The sequence below is a fragment of the Trichechus manatus genome, unplaced genomic scaffold (genome assembly GCF_000243295.1).
Source record: "Trichechus manatus latirostris isolate Lorelei unplaced genomic scaffold, TriManLat1.0 scaffold00065, whole genome shotgun sequence".
NCBI classification, from domain to species: Eukaryota; Metazoa; Chordata; class Mammalia; order Sirenia; family Trichechidae; genus Trichechus; species Trichechus manatus.
In genome coordinates this window covers 7,632,353-7,649,056 of record NW_004444001.1, presented here as the reverse complement: position 1 = coordinate 7,649,056, position 16,704 = coordinate 7,632,353, and the positions used below count along the sequence as shown (strand labels likewise).

Sequence of the window (16,704 nt, the reverse complement as noted above, 5' to 3'; positions counted from 1 at the left end):
AGTTGTGCTGCTATTCTCACTTTAGATGAAGATTTACAGAACAAAATAGTTTCTCATTAAACAGTTAGTACACATATTGCCCTATGACAGTGGTTAAGGACCCCACTACATGTCAACACTGTCCTTAGCCTTGGGTTCCCTATCACCAGCTTTCCTGTCCCCTTCTGCCTTCTAGTCCTTGTCCCTGGACTGCTGTGCCTCATTAGTCCCGTTTTGTTTTATGGGGCTGTCCAATCCCTGGCTGAATGGTGTATCTCAGGAGTGACTTCACCACTGAGTGAAAAGGGTGTCCGGGGGCCATACTCTCGGGGTTTCTCCAGTCTCTGTCAGGCCAGTAAATCTGGTCTTTTTTTGTGTGTTAGAATTTTTTTCTATATCCTTCTCCAGCTCTGTCCAGAACCCTCTGAGATGATACACTTTTGATATTCTCTTTCTTATTCTGTTCTGTTTCATTAGAAAAAAAAAATCCTGGTCATGACTAGCTTTATGACTTCATACCCAATAAAGTGTCCTGATTTGCAATTTGAAAAACACCAAGTTGGGAGGGTATCAGTTCTCAAGTTTCTGCTAGCAACAAAAACAGATTGTCCAGCATAAGCCAAGGGGAATTTATTGGAAGAATGCTGGGAACTCACAGACTCACTGGGAAGGCAGGAGAACCAGGTTTGGAAATGGACAGAATCTGACAAAGTGCAAGAGGGCAAGAGGGAACTAGAGGAACATGAGGGCAGCTGACTGGCCACCTCAGCCCGGCTTTGAATGGTTCGAATGGATGGGCTCGGCCCCTCCAGCTTCCACAGTGAAGGACAGGCAGCTGACCCCTGGATTTGCATTAGGGAAGAGGAGGTTCCCCAGAATGAAGTGGTGGTGCATTGGAAAGGGGACTGGATTCTCAGCAGCCAAAAAAGGATAAAAAGTCTTCAAAAGGTCACAAGACTTTAAAAAACCAGTTGCTATCAAGTTGAATCTGATTCATGGTGAATCATGGGTTGGGGAGTTTGAACTTTATTCAGCAGGTAAAGGGGAGCCATCGAAGGCTTTCAGACAGAACTGTGCTTCATAGTGTTTTCCATGACTGATTTTTTTGGAAGCAGATCACCAGGCCTTTTTTCCATGATGCCTCTGGGTGGACTCGAACCTCCAACTTTTTGTTTAGCAGCCAAGAGTGTTAACCACGGACACCACCCAAAGACTCCCTCACATGACTTGATGTTGTTGTTAGGTGCCTTAGAGTTGGTTCCAACTCATAGTGAACCTGTCTACAACAGAATGAAACACTGCCTGATCCTGTGCCATTCTCACAATCGTTGCTATGTTTGAGCCTATTGTTGCAGCCCCTGTGTCAGTCTATCTCATGGAGGGTCTTCCTCTTTTTTGCTGACCCCCTACTAAGAATGATGTCCTTCTCCAGGGACTAGTCCCTCCTGATAACATGTCCAAAGTATGTGAGACAGAGTCTCACTATCAATGCTTCTGAGGAGCATTCCGGCTGGACTTCTTCCAAGACAGATTTGTTTGTTCTTCTGGCAGTCCGTGGTACGTATGTTCAATATTCTTCACCAGCACCACAGTTCAAGGGCATCAGTTCTTCTTCGTTCTTCCTTATTCATTGTTCAGCTTTCACATGCATATGAGTTGGTTGAAAATACTATGGCTTGGGTCAGGCGCACTTAATCCTCAAGGTGACATCTTTGCTTTTTAATGCTTTAAAGAAGTCTTAGGCAGCAGGTTTGCCCAATGCAATACATCATTTGATTTCTTGACTGCTGCTTCTATGGGTGTTGATGAAATCCTTGACAACTTCAGTCTTCTCTCCGTTTACCATGATGTTGCCTATTGATCCAGTTGTGAGAATTTTTGTTTTCTTTATGTTAAGGTGTAATCCATACTGAAGGTTGTAGTCTTTGATCTTCATCAGTAAGTACTTCAGGTCCTCTTTGCTTTCAGCAGGTAGATCAGAGTTATGTCATCTGCATATTGCAGGTTGTTAATGAGTCTTCCACCAATCCTGATGCCCCGTTCTTCTTCATATAGTCCAGTTTCTCAGATTATTTGCTCAGCATACGTATCAAATAAGCATAGTGAAAGGATACAACCCTGACACACATCTTTCCTGAGTGTAAACCACGCAGTATCCCCTTGTTCTGTTCCAGTGACTGCCTCTTGTTCTATGTACAGGTTCCTTCTAGCACAATTAAGTGTTTTGGAATTCCCATTCTTCACAATGTTGTCTATAATTTGTTATGATCCACACAGTAGAATTCCTTTGCATAGTCAATAAAACACAGGTAAACATCTCTTTCTGAATGCCACCACAATACAACAAACTGACAGATGAGTGAGTGGTGGTCACATGACTTCGGCACATTAAAAAGATAATGCAATAGTGACTGATGTCATACAATAGTGACTCTAAATGGACATGCTCAGGCCCTGCTGGTGGCTTTGCCATGTGGTCAACACTCCCTTTACAAAGCATTTGGTAATGTTATGTGCTGTTGAGTTAATTCTGACTCATAGTGACCCTGTGTGACAGAGTAGAGGATTTTTTGGCTGTAATCTTTATGGAAGTAGATTGCCAGGTCTTTCTCCTGCAGAGCTGCTAAGTGGGTTCAAACTGCCAGCTTTTCAGTTAGCAGCTGAGCGCTTCAACTGTTGTACCAAAATCAAACACCTCTAAGATATTCTGGCCCTCTAACTTAGCAATTCTACTTTCAAGATTCTATTCTAATTAAATAATTATAAATATAGAAAAAGCTTTGTCCATGATGATTTTCATCCAGCTATTATGTATGATGACAAAAATTTGGAACAACTAAAATAGCTCGCAATAGAGCTTGGTTAAGCAAATTATAGTGTATCTGTTAAATGGAATATTATACAGCCATTAAAATGTCATCTGCAAAAAATATAAATATAAAATATGAAAATTACTTGTATGGTACTGTTAAAAAATCAGGACGCAAAATTGTACATACAATATATTTAAAATTGTGTGTATGTATATACCATATGTGCACGCACAGAAAAGACTGGAAGGAAATACACCAAAATGTTAACAGTGGTTGTTTTGAGTTGTAGAACTATGGATGATTTTTTCTCTATTTTTCGTTCCCTTTTTTCAAATGTCCTCGTATGTAATAACAAGAGAAATGCAAAACAAGTCATGAGATGTGTTTCCATAAGTATGTAGAAACTCAGTCTTATTTCGTAGCATCTCACTAGAGAGAGTATGTGCCAGTGTGCCGTTGGCAGTGAGGAGTACGGTGTGAAGGCCCAGAGGAGAGCCTGGTGTGGGCTGGGAGATGACAGCTGCGTCTGCCCCAGGTCCCTAACTAAGCCAGCACTATCTGCCAGCCTTTCAAGTCCTTTGGCATCAAGAAAGCTGTGAAATAGCCAGGCAACTCTGGGTGAGCAGCTCAGGTTGTCATGGCATTAGGGGTGGGTGAAACCAGGTGAGGGGATAAATGACTCATTTTCGAGACCCAACCATCCATGGGTGGGTGCAGAGTGGGTCTGACGTGTGGTGCAAGAATTTCTTTTTAAGATTGCATTCTCCTTTTTCCCTTTAGCAACTTTGAGCCGTGGGTAACTGAGGTGGTGAGACAGCAAGCGGGAATGTATCCTACAGTATCTGCCTTCCCCAGCTCAGCCATAGGAACAGAGAAGGAGGTGGAGTCTGGATTAGGCCCCAAGATAAGGGATATGTAGCAGCTGACGGGGCAGATCAAAATAAACAGCTGTGCCCCCAGGAGAACAAACTCCACATTCCATTCTCTGATTCCACCCCCAATTCCCACTTCTCCCAAGTGCCTTCCCTCACCCCACCCCCATACCCACACACTCAGCATCCCCCGTTAGCTAGAAGGGCCTCCGCTCCGGCCTTGGCTAAACTCACTTAGAACTGTCCTTCCCTGGCCCTGTAATCCCCGCCACACACACAACCAGAGGCCCTGGAGAGGCCGCTCTCCAGCTGTCTGGAAGGGAGTGAGTATTCAGGACAGGTGGCCGGAGGTGGATAAAGAGGGGCCTCTTCCAGGGCCAGGCTCCACCTGCCAGACTAGGCCACCCTCAGGATCTCCCCTGGGCCACTCCAGGAAGGCCCAGGAAGACAAGAGGGTCAAGCTGTGGTGGCAAGTCTGGGGGAGCCGAGGCAGGACCTGGGGGCATAGGGGGTGTGTAGGAAGGACGATGTGGTGTGGTCTTGATGGCGGGGTCTGCAAACATCTGGTCAGCTGTCACTGTGGGTGGGCTCTGCCCTCCAGGAACTCACAGTCTAATAGGGGAGACAGATGTGCCTCCTGAGGCGGCTTATGGGCTGCTCTGGGAAGTCATTCCTCATCACAGTGTCTAGGGGTACCCCCAGTTCCAGGGAACCCCACGCAAGGCTCCATAGCTCCTGAGGGTTCAAGTCACTGCCCAGAACACCCTAGACTACTTTCTAGATGTGCTCACCTGACATTCCAAATCTGGAGAGTAGAAGGAGCAGATATTTTCCATTCTTGGGGCTGAGTCAACTCCTCAGGTGACTGTGCGTAGTAATTAACACCTCTTGTTCTATGTTACCGCCGTGCAGGTTCCAACGTAAGCTGCACTGAGGGGCTCCCAGGTCAGCACTAGTGCCCACCACATAGTACCTCCACATCCTGAAGATGTAGGGCCTCTGTGGACATACCTCCTGCTCTCCTGAGCTTGTATATGGCCTCTGTCCTGGGTATGCAGAGGATCAAATCCAGGGGGCAGATGGGTGGGGGTTTTCCCTGAGCTACGCTGAGCATCTTTGGCCCTGGTGGGAGGATGACTGGGAGAGGGAGGCAGTGGTGGACTCCAGATGCTGTCCATTGGCCTGGGGAGCATCTGAGGGGAGTCACCCCAACCTCCAGGTGAGAGTATGTGTGGAGGTGTTGCTACCCTTTTAGTCCCTAACTTCTGGCAACCTGGTGTCGTCCTGTATCACTCTACTTAAATGATTCCGTTCAGCACCTCCCTCCTAAAGAAAGCCTAGTTGCCATCAAGCTGATTCCAACTGATGGCAACTCCATATATTATGGAGTAGAACTGTGGTCCACTTGGTTTTCAAGGCCTTGACCTTTTGGAAGCAGATCGCCAGGCCTTTCGTCTGAGGCAGTTCTGGGTGGGTTCAAGCCACCAACCTTCAGGTTAGTGGTTGAGTGTTTAACCGTTTGCACCACCCAGGGACTCCTTGAGGCCCCCCAAATCCTCTAATGTCCTCTATCTTCAACAGACTGCTGGGCATCTCCTTTCTTGTATAACCATCCTGCTAGCCACCCATGTGTCTACAGCCAGACTCAATGAATGTGTGCTAATAATAGCCAGGACCGGCTACATCATTGGCATCATTTTTCAGAAATTATTAAGAATTTTGAGATGGTGACAACAGAGCATTAAACCAAGTGCAGGGCCTTTCTGAGCACAGGTTGCACTCCCAGGAAGCCAGCCTTGATAACAGCTAACATTTATTGAATGCTTGCTATATGCCAGACACTGTGCTAGGGCCTTACCATGCCAATCTCATTTGTTCCTCTCAACAACCCCATTATCCCTGTTGTACAGATGAGGAAACTAAAGCTTTAGACTTGTCACATGACTTGCTGAGGTCACCCTGCCAGAGCTGGGAATGAAACAGCCTGTCTGTCTCCAGAGCCCAAGCTCTTCCCTGGGCACCACCCTGGGCTGCTCCAGCCTGGAGGGGTAGGGCGGTTGCTGGAAGGGCAGCTGCTTCCCGCCCCCTTCTTCTGTCATATCGGTGGCAGGAAGGAAAGTGAAGCAAGAGGCAGCAGCTGACAGTGCAGCAACAATGGTAAATGGTGGCAAGGGTGGCCACCCGAGGCAGAAGCGCAGGGGTGGAGACAAAAGTGAGATGGGCCCAGGAATTGTTCAAGCTGGAGGCAGCTGATAGACACCCCAGCTGTGTTCTCCACCCTCTGGCCCAGCATGGGGATACTTGAGCCCTCTCCTCCCCTCTTCCCTGATGTCACCTCCAGCTCTGCCTTTCTCTTTCTCTTTATGGCCAGTTTCCTCTGTCGGTCCTCCTCCCAGCCCCCTCCCAAACACCCTTCACTGGAGAGGTTCACCCAGCTGTGTCCTCCATATGCCCATCTTTATCTCCGTAGTAATAACAGTCATGGTTTAGTGACTACCTACTATGTGCCAGCCACAGTGCTAGGGACTTTACAAGTATATAATCTCAAATTCTCTTCACAAACCTCTAAACAATGATTATTATCCTCATTTTATAAAGGAAGAAACAGGCTTAGAGAGGCTAAGAGATCTCCCCAGGGTTACATGGCTTGTGTGAGTGTGGAGAGGAGACTTGGGAAGGTCTGAAGCCCAGGCATTTTCTCCCCCTTCTCACCTCCTTCCTCACAGGATGGGGTTGGCCTAACAAAGTGCAGTAGTTCCCTGAATATGGACGAGGATTTTCTCACAAAGGAGATAAATAGTTTGAGAAACGGTCAGTTTGTGGGAAGAATAAATTGCGTATGTGAGGGAGGGAGATATTCACCTTCTGTGCCAATTTGCATTAGCTGGGGTGGGGGCAGGGGATGTCTTATCCACCTGGAAGGCATGCTCTAACCCTTGGGAAAACAGGCCTGATGGAGTTAAATGATAGGAAGCTGAAGGACTGAGGACATGGATGATGAGGAAGGCCCCTCTCAAATACCTTTTACCCATCAGCATCCTGGCACAAAAGAATGCACCGGATGAGCATTAGGAGAGGTTCAACCAGATGCTGTAGAGTCAGTTCCAATGCATGTCGACCCCAAGCGTGTCGGAGCAGAACTGTGCTCCACAGGGTTTGCGGTGGCTGATTTTTCAGAAGTAGATCGCCAGGGCTTTCTTCCAAGGTGCCTCTGGGTGGACTTGAACTTCAGCATTTCGGTTAGCAGCTGAATGCTTTAACTGGTGGCACCTAACAACACCAACAACGACCATCTTTGTGTGGGAGAGAAGAGGTCACTTTTACTTCCTCACACCTAAGTGGGGGCTGTTGAGAGAATCAAGTGTAATCACCTCAAGCATCAGGAAATGGAGACACTGAGAAGGTGAGCAATGGTGATGAAGAGTTCAGAGTTCTCAGGGGCAGTCTCAGAGACAGAAGGTCAGGATTTGTGAGACATGAGGGAAGCAGACCTCCCCTCTGGAGACGGGACGTTCTCTTACCTCATGGAGCTTATAAGCCCTTGTTTTCCCTTTCCCTTTTATGCCTCCTATGAGGACAGACGAGGCCATCACAGCTCTGAGAGAGCAAGCCTTGTGGCCCAGAGCTCGAAAGGTCCAAAGGGAGGCCGTGAAAGCATGTGTCGTTGTCATCTGGGAGCTTGTGCCTGTCATTGGAGAGGTTAGTGCTCAGTGTGGGCCAGGGTGCGGTGGGGCGGGGGTAGAGCAGGCATTGGAGTTACGGTTTCACTTCTCTCTCTCACACCAGGCGTGGAATCTGATTTTTCTCAGTTGATGATTCTCATCTAAGCACAGGCGAGATATCCTCTCATCCCCTCCTCCAACCCTGTCTGTCCCTCCAGCACTCCAGCTTGGATGGGATCCCATGGTGCGGTTCTCTCCCTCCCGTTACTCCGGTTCACCAACTGTACCTCTTTTCTCCAGGAAGGGGGTGGGTGAAAGTGGAAATCTGTGTGGGGACACTTCCTCTGTGGGGCCCTTGGTCTCTGGATGAGGCTTCTGTCTGAGACTCGGTTTCCTGGGCCCCTCTTGGCCTTGCTGTTCTTCCAGCTAGCGCAGGAAGAGAGGCCCCAAGCACTCGCCTCCTCAGGGAGCTACCCTGCCTCCCTGTTTCTTCTCACAGAATATCTCAGACCCTCGAGTACATTGGCCTCTCTCACATACCCCTTGCCTTATTCCCCAAGGCATGGCCTAGCTCAGGCGCTGGTCACCTCCTGCCTAGACTTCTGAGCAACCTCCCAGCCACCCAACATCACTTCATGCTCTCTTGCTACTGAACAGTGCCAGTGGCCTGGCCAAGGAGAAGGGCCCCTCATCGCTGAGGGAGGGCTGAGATCCCCACAGGATACAGCCCGTCTCCTTTCCTGTTCTATCACTGGAAGTGATATAAATCCCTCTGTCTCTGCCACACACTAACTGTGTGATCTTGGTGAGTTTTCTGCCTCTCTCTGCCTCAGTGTTATATCTGTAAAATGGGGATAATAATAATAGTGCATACCTTACAGGGTCATTCCAAACCAGAAACCTTTTGCCGTTGAGTCAATTCTGATGATGGCAACTCCATGTGTTACAGAGTAGAACTGCTTCATAGGGTTTTCTTGGCTGTGATCTTTATGGAAGCAGATCGCCAGGCCTTTCTTCCACAGTGCCGCTGAGTGGTTTTGAACTGCCAACCTTTAGTAGACAGAGTCATTAGGAATGTTAAATTAGTTGTTAGGAGACTTTTTGTATATACAGCCCCCAACACATAGCAAGTGTTATATGTTTGCCTATTATTAAGATATGGATGTTTGCCAGACTTAATGGTCTGACTGAGACTGGAGGAACCCCAGAAAGCATGGCCCCCAGACTCTCTGTCAACCCAGAACTAAAACCATTCCCAAGGCCAGCTCTTCAGACAAAGATTAGACTGGACTATGGGACGTAAAATGATACATGTGAAGAGTGTGCTTCTTAGCGCAAGTAGATACATGAGACTAAATGGGCAGCTCCTGTCCAGAGGTGAGATGAGAAGGCAGAGAGGGTCAGGAGCTGGTTGAATGGACATGGAAAATCAGGGGTGGAAAGGAGGAGTGTGCGGTCACAGAATAGGGAGAGCAACTAGGGTCACATAACTATGTATACATTTTTGTATGAGAGACTAACTTGAATTGTAAACTTTCACTTAAAGTACAACAACAACAAAAAAGAATAAAAAAAAAAAGATGTGGGTGTTTGCTATTCTGTTGTAAACATTGGCAGAAGTTTTGGGTTCCAACATTGGTATATAAACCCAGGGATCAAGACCAAATAAATAAATAAAATCTAAGAGTCACATCCCTCCATCTCTGCAGTTAAGATGGTCACTGGGAGGGCAGGGACCTGCCTGCATTCCATATTCTTGGCTTTGAGTGTGGGATTTTTCCTTAGCAGGTGTAGTTCATGGTGGGTGGGGGATGGATGAGTGGATGCGGACTGGCATTCATAGGTACCCACAGGTACGGCTGCTCTGGTTGTTGCAGTATTGGAATACCTCCGCATCAGTTGGTATGTAGCTGCTGCCTGAGGTGACCTCTGCCCCAGCCCTCCTGCCCCCAAGATTAAGCAATCTAAGGATCAAGCACCTGGCCTAGCCAGGGGGCCCCCAGCACCCTGAGCCTTACCTTTGCTGACTCTTTTGCATACCTTCCCTGGGGTAGATGGGTGGATGGCTGGGTGACCGTTGCCCTGGCCTGCCCTGGAGGAGGGGTGAGGAAGCCTTGCCCTGCCCCCTCTCCTCTCCACTACTCCCCACCGTGCATGCAGCCTCCCTGGTGAACCAGACCCACACGTGTGTAAAGGGTGGTGGGGGTGACATGAGCAGGCGACCACCTGTGACTTCTTTAGGCCAAACGCTGTGTCTACACCTGGGGAAGACCCCTCGGCGGTTTGGGGGAGCATGTTTTGACCTGATCTTTATTTACCCCTCACAAAGGAAGTAAATAAATAGCTCTTTGTGTGTCTGTGTGGATGTGCATGTACCGGACTATGGGCCTGTTGTGTGTACACCGTTAAAAACCGTGGCCCGCCCCGGAGGAAGTGGTAACAAAACGATTGTGTGTTTTATTTTCCATTTACCTTACATCTCTTCCCCACCCCCACCCTTTTTTGTGTGCTGAGAGACTTTCTTTGCCAGCCTGGGAGCCAATCATTTGTTCATTCGTTCCTTCATTCTAGTGTGTACTGAACCATCATGGTGCTAGACAGTGCTGCGTATAAAAGGTATTATAAAAGCAAGTGGGATGGGGAAAGAGCTCTTTGGCCTTCAGATTGAGGCAGACTTGGGTTTGAGTAGTTCTGACCACTTACTAGCAAGATGACAACAGGCAGTTACTTCAGCCTGTGGGACTCAGATTCTCATCTCCAAGTTGGGATTGCAATATCTCATCTCACAGGACTGTTTCAAAGATTAAAGTCGGTAGAACAGTGATTTGCTCAGTAAATGTTACTTATTTCCTTTGAGGACACGACCTGCAGATGAGAACAAGGTTGGCCATTTCTCATCTGTCTCTCATCCCTGCTCCTGGGGCTACATGCCTACCTTGAACCTTTGTGAGCACCCACTTGGGCATTTCTGTGCATTTCTATCACATCACTGCTCAAAGACCATCAGAGGCTTCGCAGGGCTAGTAAACTCAAATCCGAACTCCTTATCATGGTGTCTGGTTCTCCCGGGATTGGCTCAACCTATCTTCCCAGGCTTTTTATCCACAGTCAACCTTTATTACCCTATCCCCTCCAACAAGAATGCCTGCTATGTCCTGAAGTGTTTCTGCTTCCATCACTTTACTCACCCTGTCCCCGTTCCTGGAATGCCCTTTAATGTTCTTCCCATCCACCTCTGACTGCCCAAACAGACCTTTTTTCAAAGTCCATATCAAATACCATTTGGCTGCAACCCCTACATGTTCTGCCTCCTTGGTACCATCTCCTAGCGGATGTTATGTGAGGGTGTGGCTTTTATCCTTACTAGACCGTGAGCTCCTGAAGGACAGAGTCTTTGTCTTCCACACACCCATCCTTCCCTTCTTTCATTCAGCCCCTAAGTGCCTGACCTCTTTAGGCCCCTGTCCTTGTTCCCCCAGCAGTGTCCATCAGTGCATGTGATACCCTGTCAATAAATGTCGGTCCAGTAACCGAAGGAGGGGAAACAGTGAGAACAGAAGATAGCAAGTATCAAATCTTGCAATGCAGGCTCTTTATGTGGTAGACATTCCGATGCCAGACTGGGGGCAAGAAGGCTTTCTGGAGAGCTTAGTAGTCTTCGGAGGTGTACAGGTAGAGTTTGGAGGGTTGGGAGGTGGAGGTGAGGGCAGGCCAGGAGCTATGACTGCCCTGACCAGGGCCAGGGATTTCTGTTGCAGCCCCTCACCTCAACCCAGGTGTCCAGATGTGGGGAGGGCATCGTGGATGGAGGTTGGAACTATGCACTTTGTGACAAAGTCCTTCTGTGAACCTGACCAACACAGTGGAGCAAGGGAGGCTGGAAAGATAGCCAAAAATTTCCTGCATGCTGTGTCAGATGTGGACACAGAGTGGGGCTGGGGAAAGTTATTCATTCATTTTTAAACCTTTAATTTTTTTTTTAACACAATTGTTTCACAGCAGTTTTAGGTATAGAGAAAAATTGTGCAGAATGTAGAGAGTTCTCACATGCCCCCGCCCCCTCTGCACACAGTTTCTCCTATTTTTAACATTTTGTATTAGTGTGGTACATTTGATACAATTGATGAACCAATATTGATACCTCATTGTTAACTGAAGTCCATAGTTTACATTAGGGTCACTCTTTGTGTTTTATAGTCCTATGGGCCTTTTTTTTTTTAAATTTAAGTCCTGTGAGTTTTGACAAATGCATAATGTCATGTGTCCAGCATTATAGTATTAGAGAGAATAGTTTCAGTGCCCTAAAAGTGTCTTGTTCTCCCCTTATTCATCCCTCCCCCAAACTTTACTTTTAAGATTTTTTAAAATCATAAAAAGAATACTTAAAAAAAAAAAAAAAACTTGCTCATTATAGGAAATTTGGGCAATATAGAAGAATAGGAAAAAGAAAAATCGCCCATAACTCTTACCATCCAAAGACAATCTAGTTTAAATTTGTATTTCCTTCTAGTTCTGTGTTTTTATTCCTTAAATAAGTTGATATAAAATTATTTAAACAATTAAATACTTGTTAAGTTTCATATTTAATTTTCAAATTAAATTAAGTTGAATAGTAAAAACTGTAATTATAAAAGTAAACTTTCTCATTATAAAAACCCATTACAGAAAGAAAGAAAATAAAGATGCCAATTCCACCCCCACCCCCCCAGTTCCATCCCCCAGGGAAAGCTAGTGTTAATGATTGGTATGTCACTTTCTGAACTTATTTCTGTGCATATAAACTCATAGTTTTATTCTTTTAAAACAGGATCATAGAATACTGATCATATGCAATCATTTTTGTTTTTACAAAGTTAGGATCATTTTGCATACCCAGTTTTGTATTTCCCGTTTTTACATATCATTTTAACACAGTTTTTTCTGTGTCGATATATACATTTTTAAAATGCCTATGTAATATTCCACCCATATTTTACTCAGTTGTTGCATGATTTCACAGATGTTCCCTAAGCACTTAGTGAGATAAAATGCCTGCCTTCTGGAACTCATAGGCTGATGGGGGACCCCAGTACCTGAGCAGACTGTTTCCACTCAGTGTAATGAATGTAGTCATGGATTCTGTGCTGGCTGCAGTGGGAGCTTGTGGCAGCGGGAGGAAGGAATCCAGTGTGGTCAGGGAAGGCTTTGTGCAGGAGACATTTGCACTGGGTCTTAAAGGACAAGATAGCAGAGGATGGAGGACAGAGTGGAGAGGCCGCCAGCAGCTCTGTGACTCATATCAGCCGCCTCCCCTGGCTGTGGTGGTTTGTTTCTGCTTTTCCTTTGGAGATGACAGATTCTGTGAACAAGGGCTCCAGCTGTTTATCAGGGGCCCTCCCAGGCCCCGAGTGCCAGGCGCTCCCACTCCCTGCTGGAGAGGCTGCGAGGCCCTGATTATGGAGACAGCTGAGGCAGGGGACCCTGGGCAGAAGGGGCAGGAGAACTGGAAGGCTGCAGTGAGGAGCAGAGGTGCAGTGTGGGGGGAGAGCCAGGGTGAGGGACGTGCCCTTGCCCTCCTGTGCTTGCTGAAATGTTGCTCTGTCGAGGCTCCCTTTAGATGGCACCTCTTCTGTGACTCCACTCATTCATTAGACATTGCCCGGTGGCACCAGTCAGAACTAACTCCTCTCCTCTGCTCACTTAACACATCAACATGTTGTAGTTGAAAGAGTACGAACTCTGGAATCAATAATAATAGTTGCAGTAGCTAACACTTATCAGGCATTTAACCTACACTAGGGGCTATGATGGAGCCCTGGTGGCACAGTGGTTAAGAGCTGGGCTGCTAACCAAAAGGTTGGCGGTTTGAATCCAGTAGCTGCTCTTTGGAAACCCTATGGGGCAGTTCTGCTCTATCCTGTATAGGGTCGCTATGAGTTGGAATCGATTCTATGGCAACAGGTTTGGTTTTTTTAGTTTTCGCACTGTGACAGAGAGTAGCGGTGGTTCACTGGTGGAATTCTCACCTTTCATGCAGGAGACCTGGGTTCTTCTCCCAGCCGGTGCACCTCAAGGGCAGCCACCACCTGTCAGTGGGGCTTGCATGTTGCTGTGATGCTGTACAGGTTTCAGTGGAGCTTCCAGTCTGAGATAGACTAGGAAAAAAGGCCTGATGATCTACGTCTGAAAAAACAGCTGGTAAAAACCCTGTGGCTCACAACACTCTGATCCTGTTGTGCATGGGATCACCACGAGTCAGGGGCCAACTTGGCAGCAGCTAACAGCACAGCAGCAGGCACTATGATAAGTGTTTTGAATCTTTTTTCTCACTGAATACCTCCCAATAGGAGCTACTGCTATCCCCATGTTGTAGAAGAGGTCACTGAAGGGCAGAGGGATTAATAAGCTTGAAGTATCACAGCGGAGATTCAAACCTGTGTCTGAGTCTCAGTTTCTTTTATACTATGAAGATGAAAATAATCTTTTTCCCAGGGTACTAGCAAGAGCTAAATGTGGTAATGTATGTCAAGGTACCTGGTACGTAGTACTCACTCACTAAATGCCATCTCTCATCCGTCCCCATTACAGCCCTCACCATCACCCATTTTGTAACATTGTTGGTTGGGTGGAGCTATTTTGGGTTATATAGTGTGGTGGAGTGGTTAAGAACATCCATTTTGGAGCTGAACTGCCTGGGTTTGAAATCCTGACTTAGATGCTTGCTAGATTTGTGACCTTGAACAAGTTGCTCTAACTTCTTTGAACTTCAGTTTCTTTTTTTAATGGAAATATTTACCTCACCACTTATTAATCATGGCATTGCACATGAAAACAAGTATGAGATACAATTTTTAAAAAATTTTACTTATTTGTTGTTGAGAATATACACAGCAAAACACCCATTCAAATGTTTCTACATGTATAATTCAGTTTCATTGATTACATTCTTCGAGTTGTGCAACCATTCTCACCCTCCTTTTCTGAGTTGTTCCTCCCCATTAACCTAATGCCCCCTAAGATTCTTATCTTATCTTTCAAGTTGCTGTTGTCACTTTGATCCCACATAGATCTTGAAAGAGCAGAATGCTCAAGGTGGACATTCTTTACTAGTTAAGCTAAACTATTCTTTGGTGTTAAGAAGACTTCAAGGGATATTTTTGGCTTAAGGTTTAAAGATTATCTCAGGGCAATAATTTAAGGGTTCATCCAGCCTCAGTGGCTCCAGAAAGTCTGGATTCCATTAGAATTTGAAATTCTGTTCTGCATTTCTCCCCTTTTGATCAGGATTCCTCTACAGAATCTTTGATCAGAATGTTCAGTAATGGTAGTCAGGCACCATTCAGTTCTTTATCTCATCGCAAAGGAGGCAGTTGTTCATGGAGGCACACATTCCATATCCTCCTCCTATTCCTGACTCTCCTTCTTCCTCTGTTGCTCCAAGTGAGCTTTGGTTTCTTTATCTATAATACATGGATAACAATAGTACCTTCTGCATAGAATTGTAGGATTAAAATGAATGTGTATGTGTGTTTACCACTGATACTAACTAGACTGAAAGCCTGTTGAGGGCAGGATCAGTTTCAAGAATGTGTTCACCTGGGATTCTTACCGTCTTAGTGAGGATGTGTGTGGCTGAGTGGTCTGGATGATGGTACAGTAACAATGACAAGTGCCCATATATTGGAATTTTTCTTACTGTAAGAGCCCTGGTGGCACAATGGTTAAGAGATAGGGCTGCTAACCAAAAGATTGGCAGTTCAAATCTACCAGCCACTCCTTAGAAACCCTATGGGGCAGTTCTACTCTGTGTTATAGAGTGGTTATGAGTTGGAATCGACTCGACAGCAACAGGTTATAAGACTAATACTTGCCTATTGTAGAAACTGAAAAATACAAAGAAGAAGATGAAAAGGAACCATAATCCCACTACTCAGAAATAATCACTGTTAACATTAAGTGTATTTCCTTCCGGTCTTGTTTCTATGTAGATACTGGTTTTCCTAAACTGGGATCATGTGCTACATTACAATTTTGCATCCTTTCCCCCCACCCCACCACTGTGTGTATATAGGGGCCCTGGTGGCACAGCGGTTAAGCGTTTGGCTGCTAACCGAAAGGTTGGCAGTTTGAATCCACCAGCCACTCTTTGGAAACCCTGTGGGGTAGTTCTGCTGTGTCCTATAGGGTCCCTATGAGTTGGAATTGACTTGACAGAAACGGGTTTGGTTGGTTCGGTGTGTATATAAGATGAGCATTTTCTGATGCCGTTAAATATTCTTTGGAAATGTTAACAGTGTGAGATGTGGCTTAACAGTCATTCATTTGTTCAGCATGTATTTATTGAATGTCTACTATGGTCCAGGACTTTTAGGTGCTGTGGATTCAGCCAGGAACAAGGCAGACTCCTGCCATCATGAAGCTTACATTCTAGAGATAGAGACAGTGAACAAAAAAATACACTTACTCCTCACTTATCAGCTGTCTTGTTAGCTGACATTTCGTGTTTATGACAACAGTAAAAAATCTTCTATCTGACTATTCTGTACATTAACCAGGTGGTGGGTATGGCAGTGGGCTTGGCAGCAGCGATTGGGGAGCATCCCCTCCCTTGAGGATAGGGTCTCTGTGTGGCCTCCGGGAAGCTAGGCCAAGCTGCCCTTCACCCTTCACTCCCTCCTGCTGGTGGGGGCACCTCATCCAGCTGCCCCTCGGGGCTGGCCTCTTCCGTGGCAGTGGCCACCAGGCAGATGCACAGGCAGCACTGTGCCAGTGGGTCCCTGTTCTCGGTTCCCAGCTCCTATGTAGCCTTATGCCCTGCAGCTCAAAATTGCTGTGGTGTGTGGAGGGAGGAAAGAAAAAGCCATGTGACAGGGTGTTTGGAAAAAATGTGTGTGAGTTTAATGACATCCCAAAGTGAGCCAAACTGGGCCAGAAGCCTCTACCTTGGTGGGGCCAGGTGCGTGGCCAGGCTCCCACCGCCCTTGCGGGAAGCCCCGAGCCTCAGTGAGTCACCAGGCCTGGAGGGCAGAGCAGGCTCCAGGATTGTGCCGGCTCAGGGCTTGCAGGGATAGGAATGGAGCCCTGGAGGCGGCTCTGTGAGGGAAACTCTGACCCAGCACAGAAGAAAGGTGAAGTGATTAAGCCTTGGGCCCTCCAGTCACACAGCCCAGCTTTATCCAGCTTTGTCTCCTCCAAGCCTCCTTCTCCACAGAGGAATAATCCATAACTGGATCATCACAGTGATGAGTACGTCAGTAAATCTTAGCTGTTATTATTTCTATGATCGTATTTTCTGAAAAAAAAAAAAAAAAAAAAAAAAAATCAGACAAATGAATGGTCTGAAAACAGGGAAAAAAAAATCCTCCATTTTTGTATAATGCCGATTTTCGCGTGACGACC

General features: G+C 46.5%; 1 protein-coding gene across 4 annotated transcripts in view; it reads left to right on the top strand.

Annotated features, from left to right (window-relative positions):
• The window catches only part of CCND3 (cyclin D3), a 102,688-nt gene that overhangs the window by 16,235 nt on the left and 69,749 nt on the right, over positions 1-16,704 (top strand). The window contains exon 2 of one of the 4 annotated variants that reach the window (XM_023734201.1): positions 7,245-7,363. The exons of 2 other annotated variants lie outside the window; for them this stretch is intronic. The gene's annotated coding sequence lies outside the window, so the exon portion shown is untranslated. Of the gene's footprint in view, positions 1-7,244; positions 7,364-16,704 lie in introns of those variants that run through there. One more of the 4 variants, XM_023734198.1, reaches the window with a different exon arrangement.